We start from the raw sequence: 18,167 nt of genomic DNA, 5'->3' as shown, positions 1-18,167 counted from the left end.
GAGCTGCGTCTACACACGGCGAGCAAAGTTGCTGGAAGCAAATCCCGGAAGCATTTCAGAGGTATTTCTATTCCTGATGATGTCATGGTTGAGGGACGTTCTGTTGTGTGCCTCATCCAATAGGAGTTGAGAGTTCGATCCTTTGGAGAGCAAGGCTTCATGGGATTTGTAGTCTGTTTTGGACTGCCTTTGTTTGATTTTGGCGCGGTTTTTATCAGTAAGATTTACGACTTGTTATGTGGGGGCCTGAGTTAGGTTTTACGACTGTGTTAGGCCTGCCTTTGTCTTCTATCTGACTACATGAGGCCCAACATAATATAGTTTGTGAATGCAGACACTTATAGCTATGCAAACTCCCCATTCACTGTTTATCTCTCTCTGATCTTTAAGTTATTCTCCTGAACAACAAGTTTCAGAAAGGACATGTTTTCTTCACCGGTTTAACTCAGACATCATGAAAAGCTCTTGATTGGCATCTCTCAAAGCTCATCAGTGCTGTATTCTGAGCAGATGGCACAAGCAGACCACCACACTGATAACTTGAGCTGCTGTCATTTATTTTTGTATCTACCGGCAAATTAAGTCAGAGTTTCTCAGAGTTTAAAGTGAACGTTAAATCAAAACTGGCTGTTTACTTCCTTTTTACATGTTCCTGACTTTATTGTAGATGATTCGTTGGTGCATATTACAGTATGTAAAGGAATAAAAAAAAGTCTTAGTTAAGGGCTTTTAACTATAAACAAGACCAAAATACACTTCAGACTTATTTTGAAATGTCTGTGCTCCCAGCGGCTCAAACAAAAAGACAAGGGAAGCAAAATATGTGCTTGCTGTACAATCAAGAAAGTGAAAGTTATTTAAACATTGTTTTTGTTTGTTTGTTTGTTTTTTTCAGGCAAATAGCTATTTAGGCATTATTTTAGGCTAATGTATGCCCGTTTTCACCATCCAATCTATTCCTGATGGAATTCCTGATGCAATCAAGTCCTGCCCTTTAATATTCCCCTACAGAAGCTCACTTATATATCTTAATATTGAAATAAATATTTTATTTTCAGCTCAAAAACAGTGAACAGCAGTTTCATATGTACAAGACTTTAACCTTCAGTCCACAGAAATGTAAGCGCAGTGTAGTTCTAGCGGGAAGACTAGCAGCTGTACATCATCGCACCATTAGCTAGGTAACTCCTAGCCAATCCTATGTAACCGAACCCTAACCCATTGCCTTATAAGTTTGCTCACAATCTATTTTTCAATATAGCTTCCTACGCTCCCTCATCTGCTCTCTTTGAAATTTATCCCATCGTTATGGCCAGCGTTATATGGGGTTCCCTTTGGACACGCAAACATGTCATAGTTTTGCGACAGTTCCGCAGTCGTCACTATAATCAATAAAGGCCGGTCCTCCTCTAGCCATCATGTCCTTTATGAGACATCTGACTTGGCAGAGCATTTCCTGCAACTTCATTATCTCAGCCAGACACATTCCTGGGTTTTTCAATGTAATCGCTGACTCCCTCCCTCTCTCGTTTCGCTTCCAGGAGTTCCACAGACCATGCCCCCCCGCCAGCAAAAAAAATAAATATTCCCTTCCACCACTCTCAGACCTCCTGCTGGATTAAGCCTCTCCTTATTACCCCATTTAAATTCTGCTCCAACTGTCATGCAGAAAGGACTTGCCCGGTCCACACTTCCTACAACTCCGCCTGGGCCCACTATTCCTCCTCCTGCCAATCACACAGTACTCCTCTATTTTCCATCCTGATCTCCCAGTGTGCGTGTTCATTTCCTTTTGCTTTCATACTAGACATCTCAAATTTCCACCCCTTTCATCACTCCATCCCCCATGTCACACTACTGGATCAGAAACCACCTCACCGCACCCTAAAACATTGTGGTCTCTCCCCTCATGAGAGACCACAATGAATGATAAAATGATATATCGGACGACCTCTAGACCACAGTGAACAAAATATGTTTTTTTTTTTCTTGCAATATTTTGGTCATGTGGGTTGTATTTTAACTATGTTGGAGTGATGTCAGAATGATTATATGATGTATATATGAACTTATGGCATGTGAAGTGTAGTTCCTGTAGCTGTGTAAGTGATGCTGTCCAGCTCTCACTATGGATCACGTGTCTCTCTCCACTCTGAAAGGAAGACAGCAGCATCCTAATTAGCCTGTGTGTGTAAAGGTTCTGATTGACACAAAGTTTACTCAAGATACTGTGCTGTTTCCTGCCAAACACTCACCCAAATTCTGATGTGTGTCTGTGTCCTCAATCTGTTACTCTGTCATTCATGGAGTATGTGTGTGTGTGTGTGTGTGTGTGGGTGTGGGTGTGTGGGTGGGTTTGGGTGGTTTACGAGGACATTTTTTAGGTTACAAACTGGTAATTACAAGGGTATTATGCTGTAAATGTGGTTTATGAGGGCATTTCTAGTGTCCCCATAATTCAAATCGCTTAAAAAACATAATAAATTATGCTTTTTTGAGAATGTAAAAATGCAGAAAGTTTTTGTGAGGGTTAGGTGTAGGGGTAGGGTTAGGAGATAGAATCTATAGTTCATACAGTATAAAAATCATTATGTCTGTGGAGAGTCCTCATAAGGATAGCCACACCAACGTGTGTGTGTGTGTGTGTGTGTGTGTGTGTGTGTGTGTGTGTGTGTATGTGTGTGTTTTAGTGATGTCCATCAGTGTGAATAACAACATTACATGTTTAGTTCACCCAAAAATGACATTTCTGTCATTTACTCACCCTCATGGCATTCCAATCCTGTATGACTTTTTCTTCCAAGGAACACAAAGGTCAGTTTTTGCAGTATATTTTGGCTGCTGTTTTCCATATAATAAAAGTGAATGGGGACTGAGTCTGTCAAGCTCCAAAAAGCCCTATAAAATTAATCAATATGACTTGTGCACTATATTCCAAGTCTTCTGAAGACATATGATAACTTTGCGTAAAAGACAGACCAACATTTTTGTCATTTTTTTCCTAATCGTACCCTTAGACCAGGGGTTCTCAACGGGGGCGTTCAAAGGATGCCAGGGGGCGCTGAGAGCAAATTAGTAGATGGGGGCATTAGGTTACAAATGGGGGGTGTTTATCAGTCATAATAATCAAATCTATCGTCAAGTTCCTCTTTGCTTTAAAACGTTTACCTAGACTTGGAGTATATCAGTTGGTTCTTAATTATACAGGTTGGTACGCATTTGTAACGCAGTTCATCTGATTTTGAAGTCTAGAGATGCATCTGAAGTATCTGGTTTAGCAGCGTCAAATACACAGGGGTAAGGGAATGAAGTAGGGGGGCGTTCATTAAAAATAGGTTGAGAACCACTGCCTTAGACCGTGTCTGTTGGTGCCCTATGGTTAAATGCAAATGTTTCAGTGAATAATGATTTACATTTCGATCTGTTGCTCATATAAAGCTATTGTATGGCTTCAGAAAACTTGCAATATAGAGCACAAGTAGTATGGACTAATTTTTATGGGTGAACTGTTCCTTCATACTAGTGCTGGTGCTGGTCTGTCAGTTTGAAAAGCTTCTCCATCAGCTGAATTCATTGTAACCCAATGTGTGTTACATTAATTGCATATTTGGAATAGTACTATGTTGTAGTAGAATGTGTTAAATGAAATCTCTCTGTGTGTCTACAGTGATGGTATGGCTCAGTCTCAGGATGACAGTATCGTGGGCACTAAACAGTGCCACCACAGCGTGGCGATTGTGTCCATCCCAGGCAGCCTGTCCTCCAGCAGTCCTGACCTGCTGCAGCCTTTGACCAGCACACTGGACTTCACCAACGCTTCAGGTAACATATCACAGAATTTACGTCTCATTTAAATTTGAGCTTGACTGATATCTAGAGAACAGGGTGGCCAATGGCCGATAGAATGATAATATATACTGTACAGTACGTACCTATGACCAGTAAGGGATAGTGTACAGTTTGCTTCACATCAGGGTTCTGATCATCCTGTCTTGGGTTATTTTGCTAAATTTACTGAATGTACATCAGATGGCTAGCACATACACTCCTAGTTTGGAGACCCTAAAACTAGAATAAATAATACACCATAAGAAAAGTTCTGGCTCATTTCTGAAGAAAGCATTTTCTTAATAATAGTTCTGGTAAGGAAACTAATACTAATAAAATAAATGTAAATGTAAATAAGGTGAATCTAAGTCAGCATGTATCTGTTGCATCACTTCACTGCTTGCTCGCTTCAGTTAGAATAGGATATGCATTCTTTATGCATGCAACACATGCAAACAGCAGAAAATGCTGGATAAAGTTTTTTTGTTTTTTTTCAGAACCACTTCAGTTCTGGAATCAGAGCAATGTGGGAAGCGATAGAATCTTACAGTTTTGACTTGAAACTGTATTATGCAATGTTCAGTGTAAAGAAATCTTTGGTAACACTTTCTATGAAGCCCATATTTATAATGCATTGTAAAGTCATTATAATGCATTCATAATGTCTCATAATACATCTTATAATATGTTATAACTTCTCATAAATAATTGTAACTACAGTTATAATACATTATAATACTTAGCCTAGCCATAGTTACACCTAAAAGAGTATAATGCATTATAACACAATAAACATCCAGTTTTATCCTCAAAAGTTGTAATGCAGTTTACATTATATATTAGATATTGTAAAAGTGCTGTCTACAAAAGCAGCATAGTGTAAACAGTCATAAGGATTGACGTGATCATATGCCATTATTATTGGTCTTGACCTGCTTTAAGTAAAGTTACAAAAGCAATGTCTTCTTATCTGCAGTCATAAAATTAATTTGTAATATACAATACATTACAAGTCAAGCTTATATAATGTAATTTATAGAAAAATGCAAAGAATAAAAAAGTAACAAAGACAGAAAGAAAAACACTTGTAAAGCTACAAGGTACTTAAAACATATGTCATCTTATGGATGTCAATAAAGACATTGCTTTAGTCACTTTACTTAAAGCATACTTAATATATATAATAAAAATACATATAATGCAGTGGCGGCCCGTGCATTAAAAGGAGGTCTATAATACCTGGAAAAATCTATCTAATAATATTTGCGATTTAAATGTTGCTTGCAATAAATTTCGTTTCGTCAGGGTACACGATTATGCTGTGTTCCATTCAAGTTGTATGTGGGATATTCCTACTTGATATCTCCGACCATAAATTCATTCTTTATATGTGCACAAGTAATGGAGTCACAGATCAACTTTGATGAACCGATTTATTGTCTTGTCTCTCTGGCCCCTTTTTACCAATGCCCGTTTGTTGCTTTCTTCTATCAAAAACCCCCGCTTTTCTTGTCTCCGCCTCCCATATCCATTTCCTAACATCCGGCCTCACACATTTATGTATATGTGCTACACACACATATTCTACATCTTTCCCCTTTTAAAGAGAACATATATAACATAGCATGAAATTAAGAGAAATGCAGCATAGCAGTGAACAGTAACATGTAACATTATACACCCTCCTATTGTAAACAAAAGATTATGTGTAAGATATCAGTTTGTGATAAAGTCTTTGAACTTTGCATTAGGTTTGCACACTCTTTCAGATCGAGTAACAACTAGTGGGGCTTGTGAGTCTGAAACCTCTTGCCTGCAACTGTCAGTGTTTTGTGGTAGTGGTGTGTTACATCCATTTTCGGAAGTGTCATTTGGCACCACATTCCCTGGCCATGCTTGGGGTTCTGATGAGATCATCGTAGGACAGTATGACTCAGCTACCTTTAGGAGGTGACGGCAGTTCCTTACATTGGTCTTACCATCGGACTGGACGACAGCTGTTGGGTTGGTGGGCCTTCCCATAAATCGTAGCCAGTTTGTCAAACCCATGGGTTGTCTCCATCCTTACCGCCTGCCCAGGCTCCAGAGGTGAAAGCTGTCTGGCAGATTTGTCATGGCTTCTCTTTCCTTTTTGTCTGAGCATAAATAAAGCAGCCTGAACATCAGTCTCAACTCTTGGCATGAGCTGGGATTCTACCATGGGGATCAGAGTCCTGGTGTGTCGTGACAGTAAACGCTGCGCTAGAGAAGGCATGCCATTCCTGGGTGTGTTGCGTAGGTTGAGCAAAGCCACATAAATGTCAGAACCATCACGTGCACATTTCTCTAGGAGATGCTTGGCTGACCCGACACCACGCTCCGCCAGACCATTGGATCTAGTGTAATTGGGACTGCTCGTTACATGCTGGAAATCCCACTGGTGAGCAAAGTTCTTAAATTCTCTACTTGAAAATGATGTTGCATTGTCAGTAATCAGTTGGTGGGGAATCCCATGTACAGAGAATTGCCCCTTTAACTTGCTAACTTGCAGATAACAGTGTTACTGGAGAGGTTTGGGAGAGCATCAAACTCCCACCAGCCAGAGTATGAGTCCACCAAGACCAGGTAATTCTTGCCTGCCCACTCAAATATGTCAGCTGCTGTGATGGACCATGGTCCGTGAGGTATCTGGTGAAGTTGTAAGGGTTCTCTCATCTGGTGCTGTCTTAGAGCATTGCACGGGGCACATCTGGAAACTTCTCTTTCAGTGTCACTGTACATAGAAGGCCAGAACATGGTTTCATGTGCCCTTCACTTAGTGGACTGAATACCAGGGTGACCTTGATGGAGCTGTGTCAGGTAGTATTTCTGGAGAGAGTGTGGGATTACATACCTCTGACCATGCAGAATTAATCCATCATGCACTGTCAATTCATCCCTCATAGCGTAAAACGGTCGGATGTCATGTGGACTTCCTTAGATGAATCAGGCCATCCATTGAGAATGGTGTCCGCAAGGTGTTTCCAGATGGGATCTGCCTGTGTGCTTTGTTTAAGTTACTCAATCCTTCTGGACGACAACACCCCTTCCGGAGCTAAGACGTCATAGTCCTCAATAGCTCCAGGATTGTCTGTGGTGTGGAGGTGTGTACGTGAAAGAGCATCCACAACATACAGTTCACGGCCTCGTTTATAGATCACATTCAGGTAGTAGCGCTGAAGCTTGAGCATCATTCGCCGGATGTGCACTGACGCTGTGTGCAGAGGCTTTCTTAGTATGGTTGTGAGTGGCTGATGATCCGTTTCCACTGTCACTGGGCGGCCATAAATATAATCGTGGAATTTTGCACAAGCAGAGACTAGTCCCAGGAGCTCTTTCTCAATTTGTGCATAGCATGCTTCAGTCTCAGTGAGGGCTCTTGATGTGAATGCCACAGGCCTGCCATCTTGAAGACAAACTGCACCAAGACAGTGCTGCGAAGCGTCAGCAGTCAATATCACCGGCTTGTGCACATAAAAATACTGTAGGACTGGTGGGCTTGTCAGATGTGCTTTGAGTGTGTCCACAGCAACAGCATGTTGTTCAGTCCAACACAATTCAGCATCTTGGCGCAGGAGCTGACGGAGGGGAGACGTTATCTCACTGTAGTGATGCATGAACTTTGAGAGGTAGTTGGTCATGCCGAGAAACCTTTGCAATCCATGTTTGTCTTCTGGGGCAGGCATTTGATGGATGGCCTTAGTTTTCTCTGGGTCTGGCTTGACACCCTTATCTGTGAGAAGGTGGCCCACATACAGCACCTCAGAGACCCTGAATCGACATTTTGTTGGGTTGAGCTGCAGGTTGATGGCTCTGACATGGTCTAGTATGCATTTAAGTCATTTGTCCTGTTCCTCAACAGACGAACCCCAGATCAAGATATCATCCACGACTATTTCACATGGCTGTCCAGCAAAGAGCTGTTCCATGCATCTTTGAAATACTTCACTTCCAGTTGAAATCCCATATGGCATCCGTAAAAACTTGTACCTTCCGAACGGGGTCATAAACATTGTGAGTTATGATGATTCTTCATCCAGAGGAATTTGCCAGAATCCACACTTTGCATCTAAAATGCTGAAGATTTTTGCCCATGGCATATCAGTGATCACTTGCTCTACAGTCTTTAATGGGTGATGAGGCCTCAAGAGAGCCTTATTAAGATTAATTAATTTAATTAATTAATTAATTAATTAATTAATTTTCTTTATTTATCACACATTATACATTTGCACATATACGGTGAAATTCTTCTTTTTCACATATCCCAGCTAGGCTGGGGTCAGAGTGCAGGGTCAGCCATGATACGGCGCCCCTGGAGCAGATAGGGTTAAGGGCCTTGCTCAAGGGCCCAACAGTGGCATCTTGGCGGTGCTGGGGCTTGAACCCCCGACCTTCTGATCAGTAACCCAGAGCCTTAACCGCTGAGCTACCACTGCCCCCTAAGGTCAATGCATATGCATACCGTGCCATCCTTCTTAAATGCAGCTGCCATGGCTGACACCCAAGGAGTATCCTCCTCCACTGGCAAGATGATGCCCAGTCTGGTCATTCTTTCTAGTTCTTGGGCAACATTGTCTTTCATAGCCAGCGGGATCCTTCTGGGGGCACACACAGTGTGATGCACCGATTCATCCAAGCGCATGTGATACGTGATTGGAAACTTACCAACAGTTTCAGTACGAAACAGGTCCTCATAATCAGTCATCTCAGCAGCCTGTTGTTGTACAGCATGTACCTCTGGGCTGAGTTGTATGATATTTAACCTCATGCTGTCTGGTAAGCCTAACAGACTTTTAACATTTCTATCCACTATGTGGAATAACAACTTGCCCCCTGAGCGAGCCAGGGTAGCTGTACCCAGTGTCTGAACTGATCTCTTCATTTATTCTATGCATGTTTTTCTACTAGTTCCACTAGATGGCACCATCCACCCACCTGTGTTTTGAGGCTTGGATCTACAGCACTTTGCAAAGTGATTCCATGTGTTGCACGAGTTACAACATTTGTTAAAAACTGGGCATTTGTTGCGCTCAGTAGAGTGTTCACCACCACAGTTGCTGCATCGACTTTTGCTGTGCTGCACCACAAACACTTTAACATTTTTTTAAGTTCCTTAGTGCCCCTTTCAGACCTCTCAAACAACATACATATTCAGATGGCTGATTCCAGTGTCAAGTCTTTTTCCCTTAATAACTGAGCACGAACTGCATCATTGTGGATGCCACAGACAATTCTGTCATGTATTAGTTCATCTGTTAGCGCACCAAAATCACATTTTTTAGCCAGCAGTCTCAATGTGGCCACGTAGAATTGAATTCCTTCGTCAGGTTTTTGAGCCATCATGTTGAATGCACGTCTGTCCATTATAATGTTCTGTTCTGGTAAGCATATTTCATCAAACGCATAAAATTTCTTGATTAACACATTAGGATCTTCTTTGTCCTCACCCTCTTGAAAGTGAAATGACTTATATTTATCTAGTGCATCCGAACCAGCCAAATTGAACAGAGTGCAAGCTTGCACCTTTTTTGAATTGTCCGAAAGTCCCACTTTGCTGTACACTTCCCATTCCCTCTTGAATTTCAGCCAGTTGTTAGCGATGTCATCATCAAAGACGAGCGGTTCTATGCACCATGTGCACAAGTAATGAAGGATTCACAGATCAACTTTGATGAACCGATTTATTGTCTTGTCTCTCGGGCCCCTTTTTACCACTGCCCTAACTTAGCTTGTTGCTTTCTTCTATCAAAAACCCCCGCCTTTCTTGTCTACGCCCCCCATGTCCATTTACTAACATCCAGCCTCACACATTTATGTATATGTGCTATACACACATATTCTACACATTCCATTCCCTGATATTTGGAAGATGACATTTAAGGAAACAAACCTGCAATGCTCCCGTTAACTTAGCAGGGGTTTAACTCTCATTAGAGATAAACAATGCTGCAGCGCTAGCATTTGTGCTTCAGGTGTACAATTATCAAAAGAGATTATAATGTTTTATACACCTGTTTCTGCAGGTGTTTGTGAAACAAGCTTTAATATCATGTAATGTGGAAACAAACTCATTTATCGATATTACTTAATAAAGTGAACGTTTATCACTTACTTTTTATATCTCTCAGAGTTTCAACATGTTTGTGTGACATTAAGCCCCTGCATCTCTGCGAAATCGGAGTTGAGAATTTCTGCACGAGCCTACAAATTGTAATTCTGACTTCAAGATGCATTCCATTGCACTTTTCCTAGTAGGAAGTTGTAAAATCCGACTTTCCGAGTTGAATGGAACGCAGCAGTACTTTTCAAAACTGATACTGAATGCTCAAGCAGCCTAATTTACACTTAGAAAACTCCTGATGTTGCTATAACAATGCAAAAAGCACTTACCAATTTGCTTGAAGTGAAAATCAGTCCTTCTTTCCTGATTAATAAATTAAGCAATCATATGGTCATGCAGAACATCTCGTGTTTTTAAATCCATAAGGATCTCTTTCCCAATGGTGATAGCGGTAGTAATGACAGTTGACTCGTTAGCAAGATCTCTTCGCTTTCAAATTACATCACTTAAAGCGTGATTGCGTCACTCAAGGCCAGCTAGAAGGCCTCAACCGGGACATATCCTAAAGATCACACCCACCGAGAACAAATAAATTAATCGGATTGGCTGATTAATCTGACAATCTGACTTTAGTTGCCCATTCATTTGCACTGTTGAGGGATTCTGTGGAAATTCTGAAGGCCTGATGGGGTGGAGCTCAAACTCACACGCTGCTTTGGGCATGTGATAAGTGAAACAGTTGTCATGCTTCACTTGTAAGCATCAAGGAATAAATTCTGACTGGATAAACTTTTCATTTTTCTCTATTTGTTTGTAGATTAATTAAGAATGGAAAGCAATTAAAAATACATAGGCAAAAAGGTGATTGAGAATGAAAGGATGAAAAATATTTATTTATTTTGCATGTTAGGCCAGCAGAGAAGACTTTGCTGGCCCTGAGAATTCTCCACTAATATAATGCATAATAACTTCTAAAGATATAATTTGATGTTGGTCATGGTATAATGCATTAGATTCTATGGTATAACTACGAATAGGTAAGTATTATAATTGTGGTTACAATTATTTATGAGAAGTTACAACATTATTATATGAGACATTATGAATGCATTATAATGACTTTACAATGCATCATAAATATGGGCTTCATAGAAAGTGTAACCAAATGTTTCAGTGAAACTTTGATTCATTGTGATTATTTGTTCTGATGAAGGGGTAGAGAGGTTAGGTGTTAAAAGAATAATTTACCAATTCTGTCATTATTTATTCACACTAATGTAGCTCCGAACCGATATGGCTGACTTCCGTGAAACACAAAAGTTGAAATTTGAAGAATCGTTCAAAGTTGAAATAAACAGAATTGTTTATTGTCCTTTTTTGTAGCTTGACAGAGTCACCATTTACTTTCATTTTTGTGGCAAAAAGCCAAGCAAAACTTCTTAAAATATTATCTTTTGTGTTTCTTGGAAAAAATAAAGTCATACGGGTTTGGAACGACACATGGATAAGTCAGTTCTGACAGAATAGATTTTTCTGGGTGAACTATTCTTTTAAGTCATAGAGATGATTCACTGGACTACAGTAGCAGATGAGATTTAGTCCAGATGTTGTAATTCTGGAATCAGATCGACTGTCATTATCTTTCTCTGTCTTTACTCGCCGTGTGTTTGGCTCATCCAGTGGCTGACTTCTACTGAAAGTAAACCTTCTGTACACTTGACCAACAAAACTTTTGACTTTTCAAAATTTTTTGCTGTAGTTTTCTTGACCAAATTAATGAATAGATCTTCTGTTTCTCCAAACTCACACTTATTAGTCATCCATGACTTAAATTCTTTAATCTTCCCATTCCGTCGGATAATGGTTATTTGAAGTTCAACCTCTGAAAGCATCAAAAAAAAAAAAAAAATGCAACACTCCTGCACAAGACACTGTACAAACATTGAGACATGGGGCAACATCCATCTAGTGCAAGTTTACATAGGAAAACAATTTTTAAAAAAACGCGAACAGACACAATACGTGTTCAGTGTGAACAGCCGCTAAGAGAACTGACAACCTCATGCGGGCCACTACATTTTTAAACAGGACATCAGCTGAATAGGCCTGACGTAGTGAATGGAAACATGCAATTATTTGCATTTTTTTTAGTCACATTTTTAGAAATGCGCTTCAAAAAATGCAAAACATTTGGATGAAAACCCAGCTAGTGATATAAAAGTGAAGCATCCCAGTACTGTTATACTTCTTGACCAATCAGATTAGAAGACTGAAACTATCTACTGTATTACGATAATAATTCTCATGTGGTTATTGGTTTGTGGCATGGTAATTTTTACACTACATTGCCAAAAGTAAGAAGAGAACAAAGTAAGAAGATGTATACATATTGCAAATTAACACCAAATACCACCAATAAAACATCACATAATATTTGTAAATGGCACATAGGGAATTCTGGGAATTCTAGTAGATGATGACTATAGAAATAGAGTAGAATAAGACCGAATCAACTGATTCGTTAAAACGAATCAGGGCAATACTACATGGTTGGTATCGTGTGTTTTATTTATTTTTTTACCTCGGCTACAAAAAAGTATACTTGAAGGTCCAAGTACTGATAGTGTGATGGCCCTATTGTTCTTCTAAGGATTATTATTTTTATTATTATTATTAGGGCCCAAGCACTGAAAGTGCGAGGCCCTATTGTTCTTCTAAGGATTATTAGGGCCCGAGCACCGATGGTGCGAGCACCCTATTGTTCTTCTAGGTGTTCATTATTTTTTTCCCAGATGAATCACATTTTTGAGGGCCTAAACATACTTTGCACACGCATCAGAAGTGGTGAAAATTTACATCTGATATGGGTTTCAGAATTAGGTGTGGCAAAATGGCTCGATAGCGCCAACTACAAACTTTCAATGATGTGCGCTTTACGCTACGTTTCACCTACATGTACGAAAATCGGTACACATGTGTAACATGCCAATACCTATACTCGACAGGAAGTCAGCCATTTTTATTTTTCTCTTCAATTTTTGCTCAGTTTTTGCCATTTTCATGCCTCGTACTTTAACGAACTCCTCCTAGAGATTTCATCAGATCTACTTCATATTTGGGTATTCTAATCTAAAGGCCTTGGCAATGATAAATTGTGAAGCTTTTGAGTTTTCGCACGGTGTGGCCATCACGGTCTGACAAAGTTATATGTTTCACCATGAAACAGGAAGTTGTTATAACTCATACATACAATGTCTAATCTGCCCCAAACTTCACATGTTTATAATTAATTATAATTATATTTATTTATCACACATTATACATTTGCACATATACAGTGAAATTCTTTTTTTCACATATCCCAGCTAAGCTGGGGTCAGAGTGCAGGGTCAGCCATGATACGGCGCCCCTGTTTGATAATGTTTGATATTAGTCCCGGCCTGAATACATCTACATGTCAATATTCAGTTATAGTCATAGCGCCACCTACTGACAACAGCCAATTCCAGGTCTTGTACTTTAACAAACACCTCCCAGAGATTTAAGCAGATCAACATTATATTTAGTCAGTCTTAATCTAAAGGCCTTGGTAATGTTAAATTGTGAAGCTTTTGAGTTTTCGTTGAAGGGCGTGTCCGTGGTGGCCTGACAAATTTCGATATGAAACGAGACACATTTTTGAGGCCTAAACATGCTCGAAAACTCATGAAACTTTGCACACATCTCAAAGTGGGGAAAATGTACATCTGATACTGGATTTAGAATTAATTGTGGCAAAATGGCTCGATAGCGCCACCTACAAAATTTCAATGAAGCAGCCCTCACACCACGTTTCACCTACACATAAGAAAATCAGCAGGCATATGTAACATATCAACACGTACAAAAAAGTCTCTTAGAACCATATCCTAAACCCAACAGGAAGTCAGCCATTGTGAGTTTTCTCTTCAATTTTTCTCAGTTTTTGCCATTTCCATGCCTCGTACTTTAACGAACTCCTCCTAGAGATTAAATCAGATCAACATCATATTCTGTCAGTCTAATCTAAAGGCCTTGGTGATGCTAAATTGAGAAGATTTTGAGTTTTCTTTGACCGGCGTGTCCGTGGTGGCCTGGCATATTTCGATGTTTCGCCATGAAACAGGAAGTTGTTGTAACTCAAACATACAATGTCCAATCTGCCCCACACTTCACATGTTTGATAACAGTCCCGGCCTGAATACACCTACATGCCAATATTAAGTTATAGTCATAGCGCCACCTACTGGCAACAGGAAGTGACATGTTTTGATGTATAGTTATAAAATGATTGATATTTCATTTGATGTCATTTATTTTCTCTAGCTTCAGTAATACATTGAGAAATCACTGATTAGGTGCAAGTGTTTTAAATGTATGCCATAAAAATCATGGTCACCACAGGAAGTTGGCACAGCAGCCCCAACGTGCACCAGGGTGTGAGGGCCCGTTCATCGCTGCTTGTAGCTTTAATTATTATTATTATTATTCTTTTCTCGGTACTTTTGAAAGTTTGCATACACATCAGAGTCGCTGGCCATTAGGGTGTGGCAAAGTTACAGGTGGGTGGGGGGGCTCTGCGGCAACACCTAGAACATGGGCATGTTCAGGGGGCTATGTAGCACATCCCTTTTGATCTACAGTCACCAAACTTTGTACACATATAGATCTCATGAAGCTGGACAACTTTCGCGCTGACAGTCATAAGCTCTGCCCAAAAGGAAGTTGGCCATATTGGATTGTTTGAAAAATGCATGCTCAGGAATTTGATATACTCCTCCCAGGGATTTTATGTTACAGGTACCAAATGTGGCCAACATCATGCCAAGACATTGACGATGCTAAATTGCAAATGGATTTCTGATATATCGATTGGTGTTGCCATGGCGAAGCAATAAAATAACATCAAAACAATTTAATAAGGAAATGTCTCATATCGTCAGTGTGCATGGTGTGATTTTACATAAAAATTGAGCCAAATGTTTGTCCTTGCAGGCTGATCACATTGATGTGGCTATTGTGGGTCACGGCCATAGCGCCACCAATGAAAGGAACTGTGTCACTTTTAACAGACTTTGAAATATCCCTGTTATGTTAACCTGAATTGCTTCAAAAAAAAAAAAAAAAACTTTTTTGAATAATGTCAAGACAGTGCAGATTTAAAATTCTGAAGGGATTCTTGATATCTTAAATACTGTTGCAATAGCAATGCATTAAATTATCATTCCTTTTTGTGTATATTCACATGTTTTGAGGTATTTTGCATGTTTGTTAATATTAATAAACATATTTTTTTGTTATTGTTTGTTTGTTGTTTGTTATTGTTAATAAACATATTTATTAAATTTTATATATGTCCAAGACTAAGTCTAACCCAGTGTGCTGTAATTGCCACTCCAGTAGAGGGCAAACAAGCTCCATTGTTGAATGATTCCCAACATAACACTTCAGTGGAGAATGGGCTGCTCCTTGCTGCAAATTCATGAGTTTGAACCCTTGTCCAGTCGAATCCCATAAAAAAATGCAAAGCAAACAAATGTGTCCCCACTCAAGATATACATCCACTGAGGTGCGGATGCAATCTTTTTTAATTAAAATATATAGTTTTATATAGACGAATTAGAACGTTTAATGTCTTATGCAATGAGCGGATTGATTACCACTAGACCACACAGTCAGACACCTTTAAACTGGCGCTGATTGATGTACTTTTCCACTAACTTACAATATCTCATGAATGACAGTAGCACACATAGAGATGAAGTTGTCAATTTTATTGTTAAATATTTATTTTAGAGCTTGAATTGATCATCAAGAATGACTTTTTATCAAAGCAGCCATTTAAAATAATCTTTTACTAGTGCTACAAATGCATGAATGTAAATGTAAATGTAAATGTAACCATGCTTGTCTCGATATTGCGGTGCACAGACCTCAAAACTGATGAGATCGATTTCAATTCTAGTGAGACTTTTTTAGTTTAAAGCATTACGTATAAACTCAAGTCAAACCTCTCAAACAGTAGGAAGCCCTGACATGCCAAACAGCACTGAGTAAAAGAGCAACACTGTGCTATGCGTTAAAAAAAAAAAAAATCATATATTTTTTTCACCTTTACAAAATTGTTTTATGATTTTACATGAGTAAAAGTAGCTGATATATTTTTACAAAATATTATAGTTTCATATGAAATAATTCTATAGGTAGAATCTATTACACATAATTTTTATATCAACAGTGGCAGTTGTAGTTAAACTTTCAATGTGTTTAGGCTAGTATTTTTTTCATATATACTATAGTTTATTATTATTATATATTATTATAGACTAGCAACATTTACCTAACCATGGTAATGAGGAGCCTTTCCTCCTGTGTAGGCTAATATGTATGTTCTGTTTGAATGATTTTTGAAATTAGGAAACAAATGGCATAATAATGGGCTCATTTAAATAAATATGCTCTTTATTTTTTAAAAGGGGGGAAAGAAAACTTCCTGTAGCTTTTGTCAACAACAAAAATAATTTCATTAATGCATGCCCTTATACTTGAAAACCATGAACAATACTATGCAAGATAAAAGGAAATGCGACCCAGGATACATTCAATGTGTAATGTGTAAACTGTGTTGTGTAAATCAGATGTTTATTGTAATTGTCATACTGCTATGTTGCTTGGAACTGCACTCAAGACTTTCACCCACTGTTGCACTTGTGTATATGGTTGCGTGACAATAAAGGGATTTGATTTGAAATACAGGTTACGTTTTTACTATGGTGGGTCGCCACTTGATTTCTAAAGTAAAATCTGGGTCCCGAAGCAAAACCAGTTGAGAACCACTGCTATAACTTTATATGTTGTTCTTTTGATAAACACAGTTAACTGAATAACACAGATACAGATACTTAGACTATATAAAACAGACTGCGCTTATGCGAGAAGTTGACGAAAGAGGGATCCTTCTAGACATGACCGATTTTGCGATCTTGCCAGTTCAACCAAGCTCCGCATTATTACGGTAGCTTGCCATTTTTATAATTCCCACAAATTTTCCACCAAAAAAACCCCCGCAAATCTGAGGGATTCCCATCGCTTTCCTTCATGTTTGACAGCAGCCAAACAAATCATTGAGAAGCCCGAAGCAGTCGCAACATTTCCAAATATACAGCAGCTGTTTGTATAATCTACATATTAACGGTGTATCCTTCTAAATATTTGCGTCACCGCAGACAACACAAACATCACAGCTCACGTTTAATCTTCACCCTGTGTGCTGAGAATGAGACACAAAAACCCGCATTTATACAAAGAATCCTTTACATTCACTTTAAATCCCCATTAGTTGTGTAATAAAATGTGATTAGAATTTGAAGTGTTATTAATACAGTAGGAGAGCGGGGCACAAACTAACACTTTTTGGTAAATAACTTCTGTGCTCATATTAAAGAATTACATTTGTTAATTTAATTTAAAGCTGGTTTATGGATAAATAAAAATGGTAAATAACTTCAATACAATATAATATTTAGATCTCTGAATGGTGATATTTAGACAACATTATGCCAAGACATCAAAGGTGCTAAATTGCAAACAGATTTTTAAATATCGAACGGTGTTGCCATGGCGATTCACTAAATTAATGTCAAAAATAGGGAAACAGGAAGTGTCTCATATCTTTTGCGTGCATTGTGTGATTTAGATTAAAATTTAGTTGTATGTTTTTTCTTGGGGGCTAATCACATGGATGTGGCTATTGTGGGTCACGGTCATAGTGCCACCAACTGGCAGCAGGAAGTGTGGCACTTACAACAGACTTTGAAAAAGTTCTCTTACATTTACCCAAATTGCTTAAATTGTTTAAGCACTGTTGATGGAAAATTTTGTGAAGTTGTAGTCAAACTGGAATGATGGCATATATCTATTTCTCATTGTATGATTAGGGTCCAAGTTTACATTAATGTTGAGTTGTTGCTGTGTCCATCATGCTTTGTTTTCCGAAAGCCACCGAGTGGAAATGGACCCATGGTGCTTGGACCCATCATCGCTGCTTGCAGCTATATTTATTATTATAATTTTTAATTTGATTTTCAACACATTCACCCGTTTATAAGGCATTCATCATGCTTGAAAACTCAAGAAACTTGGCACACACATCAGACCTGCGTAAGATCTAAAAGTCATGTAGTGTTTAGGCTTGGGTGTGGTCGAGGAGCTCTACAGCACCTCCAAACGCAGGCAATGG

At 39.0% G+C, this 18,167-nt stretch overlaps 1 pseudogene; it reads left to right on the top strand.

The window, feature by feature from the left end:
- LOC127429172 (rap guanine nucleotide exchange factor 6-like) overlaps positions 1 to 18,167 on the top strand; it is a 147,148-nt pseudogene that overhangs the window by 74,617 nt on the left and 54,364 nt on the right.

This window comes from Myxocyprinus asiaticus, chromosome 38 (assembly GCF_019703515.2).
Source record: "Myxocyprinus asiaticus isolate MX2 ecotype Aquarium Trade chromosome 38, UBuf_Myxa_2, whole genome shotgun sequence".
Taxonomy (NCBI): Eukaryota; Metazoa; Chordata; class Actinopteri; order Cypriniformes; family Catostomidae; genus Myxocyprinus; species Myxocyprinus asiaticus.
This window is presented reverse-complemented; position numbering and strand designations above follow the sequence as displayed.